Source organism: Ceratotherium simum, chromosome 13, assembly GCF_057802395.1.
Source record: "Ceratotherium simum simum isolate JZ-2026a chromosome 13, ASM5780239v1, whole genome shotgun sequence".
NCBI lineage: Eukaryota > Metazoa > Chordata > Mammalia > Perissodactyla > Rhinocerotidae > Ceratotherium > Ceratotherium simum.
In genome coordinates, this window is record NC_141912.1 from 5,042,136 (window position 1) to 5,056,767 (window position 14,632).

Consider the following 14,632-nt stretch of genomic DNA (forward strand, 5'->3'; position numbering starts at 1 on the left):
TAATATAAATTTTATTTTTCTTTGGTAATCTGGATCAATAACTCCTCCTAGTACATCAATACCTTTTGTTGCCAGTCCAGAGCGTCCTTTTAACAAACCAAAGGTATTTTTGGGAAATTGTACCCCTATCCCAGTAGGGACTATAGATTGCTTCTTAGGGGGCAATTGAATAGAATGAACAGTAGATAAATCTAATTTAGCCGCTTTGGCCGTGGCACGAAAAGGCGGTTTAGCAGACTGAGTCAGGGGCCAATAGGTTAAGGTCATAAGCTCATGGGTGGCAGCTGCCACTTTTGTAATCTTTGCTGGTAACAACCTTGACAGAGGAGACTCATTAGGGCCTAGTGGCCTGTTATTTAACATATTTAGAGCAGTACTTAGATGGTTGTGCCACCCCTTTAATGAGCCATGACCAAGTTTCCTCAATTGTTGTTTAAGCAATCCATTCATTCGTTCTATGAGGCCTGCAGCTTGGGGGTAATAAGGTATATGATAAACCCATTCTATATAATTTTCCTTGGTATAGGTTTGAATCAACTTACCTGTAAAGTGGGAACCGTTGTCACTCTGAATTTGCCTTGGTGTTCCATAATATAACTTGATTATATCTAATAATTTTATGGCACTCTGTTGGGTGGCCACTTTAGCTGGTATAGCCAATAAATAACCAGAATATGTATCAACAGCAGTGCAGGCATAAGTATATCCATAAGAATTTGGCAATGGTCTAATAAAATCTATTTGCCAGGTATGGGCGGGAAATAATCCCTTTTGGATATGACCTTGGTAGGGGTGTGGAACTCCCCGTTTATTTAACTGTTGGCATAACTGACACTTTTGTACTATAGTGGTAATATCATCGTGAGTGATAAGGATTCCCCTTTGTTGTGCCCATCTGTATGACGTTTGTTCTCCCAAGTGTCCACTCTTTTTGTGGACCTATTGTGTTAAGCCTGGGTTGTGTGTTGCATGAATCTGCATCAGCTGATTAGCATGAGAATTATGCTTTCGTTCTGCAGAAATTAAAGAACTGTGAGCATCAACATGAAATACAGTGACAATAGTGTTTTGACACCATAATTATATGTCTTCTCATAATTTTTTTTTCCATATTTCTTTATCATTAATTTTTCAATCATGTTTTTTCCATTGTGGCATCCACGTTGTCAAACCTTGTGCCATTGCCCATGAATCAGTATATATATGACATTGTTGCCCCTGTTCTTGTTGAAGTGCCTGATACACCGCATAGAGTTTAGCATATTGGTTATTCATATTATCTCCGGTGGTGACAATTGTTTGTTGGGTGGATGGGTTATAGGCAACTGCTTTCTATTTCTGTGAGCTCGATATCATTTTGGCAGAACCATCTGTAAACCACGTATGGTTTTGTTGTTCTTCAGTCAATTGATCATATGAGACACCCCATTTAACAGGAGATTCTGTTATATCAGTCTTGGGTGACACAGTTGGCTCACTGCTATATTGAGACACTTGTTCATGCAATAGAGACAACCCCTTTGGGCAAGGTTTGGCCCGGTCTTGAATATATCATTTTCATTTGATGATATTAAATTCTTGTGCATGTCCAATTTTATGAGTAACAGGCATGCTATGAATCCATTGCATGATGGGTATTTGGGGTCGCATAATTATCTCATGTCCCAGGGTAAGGCTTTTTGAGTCTATTAGAGCCCAATAGCAGGCTAACAACTGTTTTTCAAAAGGATTATATCTTTCACTGGAACAGGGAAGCTTGTGACTCCAAAATCCCAGAGGATAACGTCGGGCACCTTGTTTTTGCCATAAACTCCAGCTGGCATACTGATCAATGACATCTACCTGTAAGTCAATGGGTCCCGGTTTAATTGGCCATAGATCTAAAGCAGTCTGAATAGCATGTTTGGCTGCTTCAAAAGCTTCTTTTTGTTTCATTCCCCATTCAAATTTATATTTTTTCCTGGTAACTTTAAAGATTTTATTTATTCAGCTTTTTCCCCCCAAAGCCCCAGTAGACAGTTGTATGTCATAGGTTCACATCCTTCTAGTTGCTGTACGCGGGACTCGGCCTCGCGTTGGACGGAGAAGTGGTGCCTCCGGGCGCTCCCGGGATCCGAACCCGGGCCGCCAGCATCAGAGCACGCGCACTTAACCGCCAAGCCACAGAGCCGGCCTTGTAACTTTATATAAAGGTGCAAGGAGCCGACTTAAATGTGGAATATGTGCCCTCCAAAATCCAAATAATCCAATAAATTTTTGTGCTTCCTTTTTGTTGTGGGGTGTTGTAAAACCTAATATCTTTTGTCTAGCTTTAGGTAAAATTTTTTGTTTTCCATTATTCCAAAGTATTTCCAAAAATTTAACACTTGAATTTGGGCCCTGAATTTTAGCTGGATTAGTTTTCCATCCATCCTCTTCAAGTGTGTCTATTACTTTTTCTAACTGTTGTATTTTTTCTTTTTCATTTCTTTGGATCATAATATCATCTATATAATGTACTATTTGGACATCATCAGAAGTAGGTACCTTTGCCAAGGTCTCAGCAACCTGTCGATGGCAGATAGTGGGATTATGCACATATCCCTGAGGAAGTCTAGTAAAGGTATATTGTTGTCCCAGCCACGTGAAAGCAAACTGTTCTTGGACATTTTTAGGTATAGGTATGGTGAAAAAGGCATTAGCCAAGTCTATGATTGCATATCAAGTGCCTGGATAACATTGCACTTTTTCTATAAGAGTAATCAAATTAGGGATGGCCGCTTGAATAGCTGGAGTCACTTTGTTTAGCTCTCTGTAATCTACAGTCATTCTTCATGTCCCATCACCTTTTTTAACAGGCCAGATAGGATTATTCCAGGCTGTAGTTACTCTGCGAAGGACTTTTATAGCCAAATAATCTTCTATGGTCTTAGATATTTTTTGTTGTCCTCCAGGGATGTGATACTGTCTTTGATTGATCACTTGCGTGGCAGGTGGAATTTTTACTTCATGATGCAAACATCCCACAATTACAGCATTAATATGAAAAGACAAAGCTCTAATAGCAAATTGGTATTGTCCATCAGCCAAATTTAATGTCAATCTTTTTAGAATATTAATCTCAATTATATATTTTGGTATTGGCACAATCATAATTAGATATGTGCGCCGGGGTAGTTGCCCAATTTGCATAGAAAGATTAGTGGTAACTGCCTGGATTTTTTTTCCTCCCAATCCAGTTATCAGAATTGATGTACCTTGAAACTTAGTTGGATTCCCATAGATAAGGGTGGCCTCTGCCCCTGTATCTATAAGTGCCTTCACACTAGTTGTAGATTCATTCTTCCAAAATATTTTAATTGGTACATGTGGTCTAATATCTTTTCTTATAGTGGCACTAATCGATACAGAGGTTTGGCCTTCCCCTCAATCATATAAGTCAGCAAGAAGAGGATCCAAGGGAGGAGGTGGTGCACTAGGTGCAGTAGGCACTGGGTTGGAAGCATTCTCTATATTGTCCCTTCTGTTCACTTGTTTTACATTTAGCCCTTTTTCTTTATATAGTTTTCATAATTCTCTAGTGTCAACTCCATCAATCTGGTCTTTAGGTACTCCTGCCTGGAGTAGGGCCAAAAACATATCACCTCGAGTTATTTTATCTTTTTTAAAGAATGTTTTTCTTTTTTCTCTTCTTGGAGAGTTTTCAGTTGTCTGCCAGTCTCCCAAGTCTGCTAGCTGCATAATCTTATCTGCAAGTGTTGATATAGGGCTTTCAGTTTCATTCATGAGAAGGGTTGTAATTATTTGTTTGTATGCCGGAGGTGCAGTTTTTATCAACTTGTTTCGCACCTGGACACTTAAAGTCATTTCATTTAAAGCTTCATCACACCCCAGAAACACAGCCCGTTTCATGGTTTCTTCTCTCATCTTTTGGACACAATCTTTTAAAGTATACCATGGTCTATTAGTGTCTGGTCACATATCATTTGTGGGGTATTTATCTTGAGCTCCTTTTACTGCAAGACCCAATAAAGTTGTACCATCAGTGTCTTGTCCACGATCATTTGGGAGGTGAGCCTTCATGTTTCAATCTCTGAAAGCTCCCCGTATTACTGGATCATTGGACAAAATTACAAATTTAAAAGCATCTCCTGCATCCAGATTAATTTTTGTAGCGCCCATATCATATAGGCGAACAAGCCAAGTTATAATGGCTTCTCCAGGCTTTTGTGTAGCCCGGGTTAAAATATCAGAAATTTCTTGTTGGTTAAAATCCTCAATTACATCTTTCCTTACAGAATGATTACCATCCATTTTCATCCGCCGACGGCGAAGAGGACGTGCCTCTGTGCGTTTGGGCGGTTTTTCCTCTTCCTCATAATCAGTTTCAGAATCATCATCTCAGATATCATCATCCCATGTGTCCGGGTCCCACTTAGGACCGGCCGATGCTATGGCCATATGAACTTTTCGTTCATTTACCTTTCCTCTCCTCTTTCTATATTTATATTTGGCAACTCTTATAGCAGCCTTTTCTGCTATAGCTTGGTAGTTACGAGCCTGATCTCCCAGTGCATGATATTGACATTGAATCATAACCAAGCAAGACTGCAAATCTAAATTTTCTTTTTCCAAGAGTGCCTTCTCTTTTTGTATCTTATCCCTATCTTCTATAGCCCGGTGATAAGCAGTCAACAAACATCAACCTCGCCGTGCCAAAAAAGAAACATCATCTTTCGCTGTCCTTACCACTGTCTGCAAAGCTTTGGTCACATCCAATGGTTCAAATCGTCGCAGACGAGCATCCCAAGCTTCACATAACCCTGACCTATGAGCCCACTCCCCAGCCAGAGTGCAAAAGGGAGGGTCCTCCCATCCTGGAATTTCTTCCACCTTGGCTTCAGTTACCTTTCGTTTGAATAGGAAAGGCATCTCCTTAATCGAATCCTGCTCACAGCGCCAATTATGTTATGAGAGGTTCGGGGATTCGATCGGAGACGTAAAAGACACTTTCCACTCTAAACAAATGGACCGAAGGTATATTTTATTATATAGAGGATAGTAAAGGCAACAGTCTGCAAACAGATCCAAATAGGTCAAATATTAAGAGGGAAAAAAAACATCAGCCCGACTGGAAAGGGAAAACACCCACATCAGCTGAAGAGAAATGACACAAATCAACCGGAAAGAGAAACACCAGGTTAACCGAAAAGAGAACACATCAAATCAATTACTTCACATCAAATCAGTTACTTCACATCAAATCAGTTACTCACAACATCCACGCCCCACTGCCGGGAGAGCTCTGTCAATCGACGCGGCTGGGCAAGGATCACACGTCCTGGGCAAGGGGTCCCTTCCACAGGTGGAACTCTCTCTAGGGCTCAGTTTCCAGCAGTTTTTATACCATACGTAATTTTCAGAGTAAGCAATTACAGAGTTTGCAGAGCAAGCATTTAGTGTTCCCACGCACAAATGGTTATCAGTGGCGTACGTGCACTGAGCCCCCTGGCTAACGTCCCAGCCCAGTAGTTGCGCACGTGCATTGTTCTCTTTGGTTATCGTCCTAGCCCGGCACAGATGGCCAGTCCATCCTGTGCTACGACGCTCCAAGAGCCTTGAAATGTTACAACTTGCAACTCTCTCCGTGGGAGAAAGGCCAGTTCCCGGGAAAAGGCCAGTTCCCACCACACAGAAAGCAGCTTTGTATTTCTTTTTTTTGTGCTGGTGGCTGTAGGTCAATGGAGCGGCCAAACATGGCTGTACTCATGTCAAGACACATAGCCATATTTCTATCAAAATACCTATTAAAATAAAAAGCTTGTTAGAGAAAAAGTGTTACTTCATAATGACAGCAGACTGAGTTCTACTGAAAGAAAAAACAACTCCAAATTTGCAATTTGTGTGCACCTACTTACTTATCCTCAAAATATATAAAGCAAAAATTGACAGCTCTACTAGACAAAAGAGACAAGTGCGAAAACATTAAGGGAGATTTGGGGACAACTCAGTAATTAATAGAATCTGACCCTCTTACACCTTCAATGGGGATTTAACAATCATGTAACTGGTTTTGAGTTGTTTTATTTTTGCAACTTCCTAGGTGTGAGTATGGGAAGCAGCTTCTAAACTGGTTCCCAATGATCTCCACCTCCCCATATTCACACCCTCGTGTAGTCCATCCCCTCCGCTTTGGCATAGTCTGGGCTGAGTGACTTGTTTTTGTTTTGTTTTATTTTGTTTTTTGGTGAAGAAGATTGGCCCTGAACTAACATCTGTGCCAATCCTCCCCTATTTTGTATGTGGGTCGCTGCCACGTTGATGAGCGGCGTGTAGGTCCACACCTGGGATGTGGACCCTGGGCCACTGCCGAAGCAGAGTGGGGAAACATAATCACTATGCCACCAGGCCGGCCCCAACAAATGACTTCTTTTTAACAAAGAGAATATGGCAAAATTGATTGGATATCATCTCTGAAATCAGGCTATGGAAGACTGTGACTTCCGCCTTGCACACTTGTTCTCTTTCTGCCTCTTCTCGCTTATGCTGAGGAAGCCAGCTGCCATGTTATGAGGTACCCTAAGGAGATGCCCAAGAGCCAAGGAACTGCAGGCAGTTTCCACCAACAGCCAGTAAGGAGCTGAGGTCCTCAGGCTAACCACCCCCAAGGAGCTAAATCCTGCTGGTGCCTGCATGAGTGAGCCGGGAAGAAATCCTGCCCCAATGGAGATGTGAGAAGCCTGCAGCCTGGTCCACACCTCAGCTGCAGCGGTGAGAGCCTTAGCCAGAGGACCCAGTGAAGCCACACCTGAATTTTGTTCCAGAAACTAGGAGATAATAAATGCTGTCATTTTAAGCCACTAAGTTTTGGAGTAAGTTGTTATGCAACAGTAGATAATTAATACACCCAGGATGATCAGTCTCACAGCCACTTTGATATTTGATAAATATACAGATAATAGATATATCTATATATAAATATAGAGACGGTGGATGATAGATGATAGATAATTGAAGATAGATAGACGGATAGATAGATAGATAGATGATAGATGGATAGATAGATAGATGGATGATAGATAGATAGATAGGGCCTCAGCCAAATTCTCATTTTAACATCTGTTTCAAATCCTGATTCAGTCACGGACAGGCTTTGTAATCTTTAAATTCTTTATGCCTCGTGTTCTTCATCTGTCACATGAGGACTTTCCTCATCAGAGTGTGAGGACAAAATTAGATAACACATATGAAGAGCTTAGAACAACCAGGCTCAGGGCCAGCCTGTGGTGTAGCTGTTAAGTGCTCACACTCTGCTTGGTGTAGCCCTCCCGGGGTTCACAGGTTCGGATCCCAGGTGTGGACCTATGCACTGCTCATCAAGCCATGCTGTGGTGGCATCCCACATAAAATAGAGAGGAAGATGGGCACAGATGTTAGCTCTGGGCTAATGTCCCTCACAAGAAAGAAAAAAAAAAGCAGGCCTGACAAACGGGAAGTGTTCAATGAACGTTACCTATCATGATGATAAAATACCATGTGGGGAAAGCAAAGGGAAACGTGCCACATTTATTCCGTGTACTAGATTCTATCTACCTATTTGAAGTCACTCTGATTTGCTTTCTTAACGTGAAATTATGATGTCTTTTGGAAACATTTGTTCTGTACAACATTAAGCATATTTAAAGATTGCTACGTAAAAGCAACAACAATAAGTCCAATGTTGATGCTCCTTTGGGAACAACCCTCAAGAGTAAGGTCAAGGCTGCTCCCTAGTGCTTCCAGAAGACTCAGTCATCCACAGGCACAGTCACAGGGAAGTATAAACAGGGGATTAAACTTTGGGAAAGTGTATCAGCCAGCGTAAACCTCAAAATGAAACTCAAGTAGCATTTACTTGTTTTAAAATCATCTTTATGGCCTAAAAAGGCCAAAAAAATTCTACAGGCCCTGGTGATGTCAGCAACATGGTGGAGTGGAGTGAGCTGTTCCCTGTGTCTCTCCCCCTTCGAACTACAACTAAAAGGACCTTCATTGATCAGCAGAGGATACCTACACAGCACACCAGGATGCCTGAGAGACCCGAGCAACTATATATCTGAAGGTGGATGGACTACCCCCCGAGGAGGTGGTGGAGATAGGTGAGCACCCTCTGGACCCCAGGCAGCCCAACGCACGTATGCGACTACTTTCCTGGCTGGAGCGACTATAGCATGACTATGGCCCTGAGGGTGGGAGCATGCCTCAGTGCAACTGTGGAAACAGGTGACGGCAGCCCTGAGTCCCCCGTGTGATTGCTTCCCTGTCTAGTGGGAGAGCACTCAGGGCCATGCAGCCCACAGAGAGCAGCACAGGCTTGGACCCAGTGGGGAAGCTCCACCCACCAAGCACAAAGGCTCGTGCAACCTAGGAGCAGAGGGCAGCTGAGATCCCAGTCCAGGAGAACAAGCTCCCAGCTACTGTGATTGCCCATAGTACTGCTGAGGCCCCAAAGAGGGTAAGCGTTTCTTGGTGGGACTATGATAGCAGGCAGCAGTAGCCCTGAGGCCCCATGTGATCACTCTCTCATCTGGTGGGAGAAACCACAATCCCACCATGGTCCCAGGGAGTGGCTTTGGCTCAGTCCCAGAGGGGAAGTCCCGCTCACCAAGCACAAAGTCTGGTGCGACCTAGGAACAGAGGGCAGCTGAGCTGCGAGCCCGGGTGAACAAACTCTTGGCTGCCATGAACGCCCATTGTACTGCTGCAGCCCCAAAGCGGGGAGCACAACTCAGCGGGACTGTGGAAGCAGGTGACAGCAGCTCTAAGCCCCCCATGTGACTACTTTCCCATTCAGTGGGAGACCCCACAGGGCCACTGCGATCCCAAGGAGTGACCCAGGCTTGGACAGGCACAGCTGACAGGGATCGCGGCAGTGGGCTCAGATCACACAACTCCTGCTTCCCCCAAGTGGCAGCAGGTGGAACTTGCATCCAGAAACTATCTCTATGAGCCAGCACAAATCCACTCCATCAAATGGTGTAAAGAAATATATTAATACTCCAGACCAGAAGGAAAAAGACAAACACTCAGAAATCAATCATGAAGGCTTGGAAATCTACAATCTAAATGACAAAGAATTCAAGACAGCCATGATAAGAAAACTCAATGAGCTACAAGAGAATTCCAAAAATCAGGAAGCAAATTACTGAACAGAGGGAATTCTTCACAAACTATAAAGAAAAACCAAACAGAATTGTTAGAGATTAAAAATACAGTGGCTGAGATAAAGAAAAATATGGAGTCCTTAAACAACAGAGCTGACAATATGGAGGATAGAATTAGCAACCTGGTGGATAGGAACACAGAAATGCTTCAGATGAAGGAGGAGAGAGAACGTAGGCTAAAAAGAAATGAGGAAATTCTCCAAGATATATCTGACTCAATTAGGAAATGCAACATAAGGATTATAGGTATTCCAGAGATAGAAGAGAGGGAAAAAGGAGCAGAGAGCTTGTTCAAAGAAATAATAACCGAGAACTTCCCAAACCTGGAAAAGGAGATGGAATTACATGTAAAAGAAGTCAACAGAACTCCTAATTACACCAATGTAAAAAGACTTTCTCCAAGGCATGTATTAGTAAAGCTGGCAAATTCAATAACAAAGAAAAAATATTAAGGGCAGCAAGGCAGAAGAGAATAACCTACAAAGGAAGCCCTATCAGGCTTTCAGTGGATTTTTCAGCAGAAACCTTACAGGCTAGGAGAGAGTGGAATAATATATTCAAAATTTTGAAAGACAAAAACTTTCAGCCAAGAGTACTATATCCAGTGAAAATATCCTTCAGATCTGATGGAGAAATAAAAACTTTCCCAGATAAACAAAAGCTGAGAGAGTTCATTGCCACAAGACGCCCCCCCCACAAGATTTCATTAAGAAGGCCCTCATACCTGAAAAATAAAAGAAAGGGTTTACAAAGCCTTGAGCAAGCAGATAAATAGGCAGACAAAATCAGAAAATTGCAACTCTCTATCAGAACAGATTAGCAAACACTTAATTATAACTCTAAATTTATCTAAAGATAAAGGGAAGGAAAACATTGAAAATAAATATTATCACTTCATTTTAACCACAAATTGACAACACATAACGAAATAAGTTGTGACAACAACAACTTAGAAGGGGAAGAAGAAGGGGGAAACCTGCTTGGACTAAGGGAACAAGAGGCTATCAGGGAATGGACTATCTCATCTACGAGATCTTTTATACGAACTGCACAGTAACCACTAAACAAAAAATCAGAACAAAGACACAAATGATTAAATAAAGGGAAAACTGAGAAAACCATCATAGAGAGCCACCAAACTGAATTAGCAGTCCAAAATACACAGGATGAGGAACAAGGAAAATAGATAACAACTGAAAAACAAACGATAAAATGGCAGCATTACACCCTCATATATCAATAATCACTCTAAATGTAAATGGATGAATTCTCCAATCAAAAGACACAGAGTGGCGGGATGGATTAAAAAACAAGACCCAACAATTTGCTGCCTCCAGGAAACACATCTCAGCTCTCAAGACAAACACAGGCTCAGAGTGAAGGGATGGAAGACAATAATCCAAGCTAATGGCAAACAAAAGAAAGCAGGTCTTGCCATACTTATATCAGACAGAGTGGACTTCAAGATAAAAAAGGTAATGAGAGACAAAGAGGGGCAACATATAATGATAAAAGGGCACTCCACCAAGAAGACATATCACTTATAAATATATATGCACCCAACACAGGAGCACCAAAGTACATAAAGCAACAATTAACAAATCTAAAAGGAGATATCAACAACAACACAATAATAGTAGGGGACCTTAACACCCCACCTACATCAATGGATAGCTCATCCAAACAGAAAGTCAATAAGGAAATAGTGGACTTAAACGAAAAACTAGACCAGATGGACTCAATAGATATATAGAGAGCGCTCTATCCAAAAACAGCAGATTACACATTCTTCTCAAGCACACACGGAACATTCTCAAGGATAGACCATATGTTGGGAAACAAGGCATGCTTCTATAAATTTAAGATTGAAATCATAACAAGCATCTTTTCCGATCATAATGCTATGAAACTAGAAATCAACTATAAGAAAAAAGCTGAGAAAGTGACAAAGAAGTGGAGACTAAACAACACGCTACTAAACAACCAACAGATCATTGAAGAAATTAAAGGAGAAATCAAAGACTATCTGGCGACAAATGAAAATGAAAATACACCATACGAACTCGTATGGGATGCAGCAAAAGCGGTCCTGAGAGGGAAATTCATAGCAATACAGGTCCACCTTAACAAACAAGAAAAATCCCAAATAAGCAATCTCAAACTACACCTAGCAGAATCAGAGAAAGAAGAACAAATAAAGCCCAAAGTCAGCAGAAGGAGGGAAATAATAAAAATTAGAGCTAACATAAACAAAACTGAAACAAACAAAAAAACAACAGTAGAAAAGATCAATGAAACAAAAACCTGGTTCTTTGAGAAGATAAACAAAATTGACAAACCCTTAGCCAGACTCACCAAGAAAAAAAGAGAGAAGGCTCAAATAAATAAAATTAGAAATGAAAGAGGAGAAATCACAACAGATACCACAGAAATACAAAAGATTATAAGAGAATACTATGAAAAACTATATGCCAACAAATTGGACAATCTAAGAAGATACGGATAAATTCTTAGACTCACACAACCTTCCAAAACTGAATCAAGAAGAAATACAGAATCTGAATAGACCAATCACAAGTAAAGAGATTGAAACAGTGATCAAAAACTTCCCAAAAAATAAAAGTACAGGACCAGATGGCTTCTCTGGAGAATTTTACCAAACACTCAAAGAAGATTTAATACCTATCCTTCTCAAACTATTCCAAAAAATAGAGGAAGATGGAAGAATCCTAACACATTCTACGAGGCCAACATCACTCTGATACCAAAACCAGACAAGGACAATACAAAGAAGGAAAATACAGACCAATATTGCTGGTGAACATAGATGCAAAAATCTTCAAGAAAATATTGGCAATCTGAATACAGCAATACATTAGAAAGATCATACACCATGATCAAGTGGGATTTACACCAGGGACACAGGGATGGTTCAATACCTGCAAATCAATGTGATACACCACATTAACAAAATGAGGAATAAAAAACACAGGATCATCTCAATAGATGCAGAGAAAGCATTTGACAAGATCTAACATCCATTTATGATAAAAACTCTCAATAAAATGGGTATAGAAGGAAAGTACTTCAACATAACAAAGGCCATATATGACAAACCCACAGCCAACATCATACTCAATGGAGGAAAACTGAAAGCCATCCCTCGGAGAACAGAAACAGGATAAGTGTGCCCACTCTCTCCACTTTTATTCAACATAGTACTAGAGGTTTTGGCCAGAGCAATTAGGTGAGAAAAAGAAATAAGGGATATGCAAATTGGCAAGGAAGAAGTGAAACTCTCACTGTTTGCACATGACATGATTTTATATATAGAAAACCCTAAAGAATCCATTGGAAAACTATTAGAAATAATTGGGGCATGCCCCGTGGCTTAGTGGTTAAGTGCGCACGCTCCGCTGCTGGCGGCCGGGGTTGGGATCTCGGGCGAGTGCCGACACACCACTTGTCGGGCCATGCTGAGGCAGCGTCCCACATACAGCAACTAGAGGGATGTGCAACTATGACATACCACTATCTACTGGGGCTTTGGGGAGAAACAGGGAAAAAAAGGAGGAGGATTGGCAATAGGTGTTAGCTCAGGGCTGGTCTTCCTCAGCAAAAAGAGGAGGATTGGCATGGATGTTAGCTCAGGGCTGATCTTTCTCACAAAAAAAAAAAAAAAAAAAAGAAATAATCAAAAACTACAGCACAGTTGCAGGGTACAAAATCAACTTAGGAAAATCAGTTGCATTTCTATATGCTAATAATGAACTAACAGAAAGAGAACTCAAAAAAAAATCCCATTTACAATCACAACAAAAAGAATAAAATATCTAGGAATAAATTTAACCAAGGAAGTGTAAGACCTATACAATGAAAACTATAAGACATTATTGAAAGAAATCGATGACGACACAAAGAAGTGGAAAAATATCCCATGCACATGGATTGGAAGAATAAACGTATTTAAAATGTCCATACTACCTAAAGCAATCTACAGATTCAACGCAATCCCAATCAGAATCCCAATGACATTCTTCACAGAAATAGAACAAAGAATTCTAAAATTCATATGGGGCAACAAAAGACACCGAATAGCTAAAGCAATCCTGAGAAAAAAGAACAAAGCTGGAGGCATCACAATCCCTGACTTCAAAATATACTACAAAGCTATAATAATCTAAACAGCATGGTACTGGTACAAAAAGAGACACACAGATCAATGGAACAGAATTGAAAGTCCAGAAATAAAACCACACGTATATGGACAGCTAATTTTTGACAAAGGAGCTAAAAACATGGAATGGAGAAAGGAAAGTCTCTTCAATAAATGGTGCTGGGAAAACTGGACAGCCACGTGCAAAAGAACGAAAGTAGACCATTATCTTTCGCCATACACGAAAATGAACTCAAAATGGATCAAAGACCTGAAGGGAAGACCTGAAACTATAAAACTCCTAGAAGAAAATATAGGCAGGGGCTGGCCTGGTGGCACAGTGGTTAAGTGTGGGCACTCTGCTTGAGTGGCCCAGGGTTGCAGGTTAGGATCCCGGGCACGCACTGATGCACTGCTTGTCAAGCCATGCTGTGGCAGCATCCCATGTAAAGTAGAAGAAGATGGGCACAGATGTTAGCCCAGGGCCAATCTTCCTCAGGAAAAAGAGGAGGCTTGGCATCGGATGTTAGCTCAGGGCTGATCTTCCTCGCAAAAGAAAAAAAAAAAGAAAATATAGGCAGAACACTCTGACATCAGTCTTTGAGGGATCTTTTCAAACTCCATGTATACTCGGATAAAGGAAACAAAACAAAAAATAAACAAGTGGGACTTCAGCCTAAAGAGCTTTTGCAAGGCAAAGGAAACCAGGATCAAAATGAAAAGACAACCCATCAGCTGGGAGAAAATATTTGCAAATCATATATACGACAAGGGGTTAATCTCCATAATATATAAAGAACTCACGCAACTGAACAACAAAAAAATGAACAACCCAATCAAAAAATGGGCAGAGGATATGAACAGACATTTTTCCAAGGAAGATATATAGATGACCAATAGCCATATGAAAAGTTGTTCAATATCACTAATCATCAGGGAAATGCAAATCAAAACTACACTAAGATATCACCTTACACCCGTTAGAATGGCTATAACCACCAAGACAAAGAATAACAAATGTCGGAGAGGATGTGAAGAAAAGGGAACCCTCATTCACAGCTGGTGGGAATGCAAACTGGTGCAGCCTCTATGGAAAACAGTATGGAGATACCTCAAAAAATTAAAAATAGAAATACCTTATGATCCAGCTATCCCACTTCTGGGTATTTATCCAAAGAACTTGAAATCCACAATCCAAAGAGCCTTATGCACCCCTATGTTCATTGCAGCATTATTCACTATAGCCAAGAAGTAAAAGAAACCCAAGCGTCCCTCGATTGATGATTGGATCAAG